The 3,233-nt window shown below is 31.6% G+C and overlaps 1 pseudogene; it reads right to left on the reverse strand.

Annotated features, from left to right (window-relative positions):
* Positions 1 to 1,025: 1,025 nt before the first annotated feature.
* On the reverse strand, positions 1,026 to 2,960 carry LOC141695564 (uncharacterized; annotated as a pseudogene).
* Between the last annotated feature and the right edge of the window lie 273 nt (positions 2,961 to 3,233).

Below are 3,233 nucleotides of genomic sequence, written 5' to 3' on the forward strand. Positions count from 1 at the left end.
TGCCCGCATGAAGTTAAAGGGACGTTTGGTTCATGATTAATGAGCCTAATTAACGGCAATCGGAATCTCAATCCCATATATTGGTGTTTGGATTAATAATAAGGTGATTAGGAATGAGAACTTGATTCCCATTAAATAGGTAAACCATTTCCCACTTATCCCTTGTGATACCATGTTATTTCCTTTCTCATTAACCATCATTCTCATACCTCTCATTCTCATTACTTATCCGATTCCAACTAACAATCCAAACGCCCCTAAGTGTTAAGGTATCACGGCAAACATGTGAAGGTGAGTGGGTTGGGACTGGGAAGACATAAGGGCATGGATCAACTTATGAATTCTTCATGTTGAACGAGGGAGTGTTGAAAAGGTTAGATCTAAATTGAACTGACGAAAGGGAAAAAACTGTTCAACAAATATATGTTCCCACCCATTCAGCAAAAACTAAGCACTTCGAAAAATCAGTAACTACAAGAATAACTAATCTTTCATATGGTTTCAACAAGCGAACTAGACAAAAAATGTATATGAAAATAATATCACTGTGAAACAGCAACGAATCTGCCTTTTACAGCAATATAACATAGGGCTTGCATAATAACTGACCCCTCCTTCAGCTTTTAACTCTCAGGCTCAGTTAATCTTGCGATGTGGACTTAATCTTCTTCTTCTTCCTTGGTAAATAGTTATCAATTTCGTTTCCCATAGAAATTCGCTTTTCCCTGCAGAGGAAGCATATCTGGGATGATGTTCTACTAACAAAATGTATTGACATGTATATCAATGGAAATGAAGACTTACTTCTTGGACAGCTCCTTCACATCACTTTCATTTTCTTCATCAGCTCCGTATAATGAAAGGGAAATACATAGAAGTTATAACATTGGATGTAGATATGTTATTTTTCTTTTCCTCTATGTAAGAACTTAATTTTAATTCTCTATTTCTTACTTCTTTAAACTGAAACTTGACAAGATTACATAATATTTAGAAACAATTATATAAAAAATTACATATTCAATTCATATCTCTGTGGTTAAAAATGTACTTATGTCATTAACATCTTCTGTTTCGGGTCCTAAATCAGAATCACTATCAGAACCCTATCGCTCAGCTCCATCATCAAAGTCCCAACGCTCCCCAGAAGGGGGAATCCATAAGTCCACTTCCTCTGAAATATTACCTTTATCAGATGGATTCCTTACTTTAGACTCGTTTGAATTCTCCTCATCATCTTGTATTTTCTCATTATTTTTCTTTTTCTTTTTCTTCTTTTTCTTCTTCTTCTTCTTCTCCTTTTTCTTCTTCTCCAAACCATCTTCATTTTCCTTCACATCTGATTTCTCCTACAATACTTCCTTTTCGGCTTCTTTTTTATCTGATTCACATATAAATGTCACTTTGCTGAATAAAAACTGGGCACTGAATTAATCAAGCAAAACAACTACCAAGTACCTAAAAAATTTTAATCGATGACAATCATACTGAATCAACTATAACCAATGAAACAAGAAAAAACAAACCTAACATGTTCAGGAACCGTTTCCCATTGATATGCTTCCATATATGCTCCTCAGACTTATTCACAGTAAGTCATGTTAGCTTACATGTCAACTTCGAGCTACAACAACACCACAACAACAAAAATCTAGTATCAGCACAAAAAAAATCAAATAACAAAAGCCAAAAACAAATCGATGCCAACAAATTAACTTCTCAAGAAACTAGCGGAATCAGTCTCACTAGTCTTCCCCAATAAAATAGTACAGAACAACAATTTAACCACCCATTCCATAATAAAACTATAAATCAATATCACTAGCATTCCCTTTCATTTCACAAACTTACGCAAGTTGTAAAGAAACAATATTTTTCCCCGGTAACACATTACCATCTTGCGAAAAAATAAAAATAATACATAATTACAGAAACTAACCCAATACAAATTCAGAAAGTTGTAAAGATAGAATCTTTTGACCAAATCTTCATATACAAACACACATACATACATAAAACAATCATACAAACAAACCCACATGAAAATTTCAATCACAAATGAAAGAAAAAGAAGGGGGAGTTTAGTTATACGTGGAGACAGGATCTTGGGTAAACATATTCAAAGGGGGTTATTACATTTCAAGAAAGAGTCAATGAGACCCAGTCTGCAGTGCTTGGTTTGAGCATAAGAGTCCTTGGCATGAGCAGGCAATTCATGGCCAGTTTCAACACACTTTAATCGACCATTTTCAAGTTTCTTGAACTTGGGTGCACCTAATAAGTTCTCACCTTTTTTCACTACTACCTCCTTCTTTCTCTCTTCGTTCTTTCCATTTTCTTGGGCTTTTTACTTCTTCTTACCATCTCTCTCTCCCTCTCACTCTCTCAGTTGTACAATCCAAAAGGTCGGTACTTTTGTTATCAGGGCAAATACAATCTAGAATTCAATTGCACTTTTGTATGACTTAGTAGTATCTTTTGCACATTTTGTACAACTCAAAAAATTAATAACTTTAAAATTTAAAACCATATAAATTTTAAAGGTTTTTTGAAAAATATGATTTTTTATAATATTATTTTTTACAAAAAGATGTTTTTATAATTTTTATTTGTAGAAATACCATTTCTCAAAATATTTTGTAAAAATATGGTTTTGTAAATCGGAACTCATGCAAGTTCAAATGCAATTTGATCCAACCTCGAATGGAAATAAAAAAACTTTCAGTCATCTTTCATAAAGTGTAAAAGAAATTGTATATTCTTGACAAAAAAATATATGGTTATATTTTGCTATAAAGATATTTTTGTAATTTTTTTCAAAATAGAGTATATCCAATTCTTTACATTGGAAGATGGGACTTGACATGTACTGTAAGACTCTTATAAAATACTAGGAATCTTTGACCACGTGCTACACGTTCTAGAAAAAAAAAATTACACCAAATTTCTTTTGTAACCATTTTCATTATTATTTGAATAGTTTATTTTTCGATTTTATCGAGTTTAGGTAATAGTTTATCAAATAATATTTCATGAATAGTTTAGACAATACCAAAATGAAATAATGTGATTTAATTTTATTAAAAAAAGGTAAACATACAATACAACAGTGCTAATATCAAAAAGTATGTAATGTATTAATATTAAAAAGTATATATATAGTGGCAAGTTATTAAAGACTTTTCAAACGTATGTCATGTATTAATATAAAACATAATTATAGAATTATTTGA

The sequence above is a fragment of the Apium graveolens genome, chromosome 11 (genome assembly GCF_009905375.1).
Source record: "Apium graveolens cultivar Ventura chromosome 11, ASM990537v1, whole genome shotgun sequence".
Lineage (NCBI taxonomy): Eukaryota > Viridiplantae > Streptophyta > Magnoliopsida > Apiales > Apiaceae > Apium > Apium graveolens.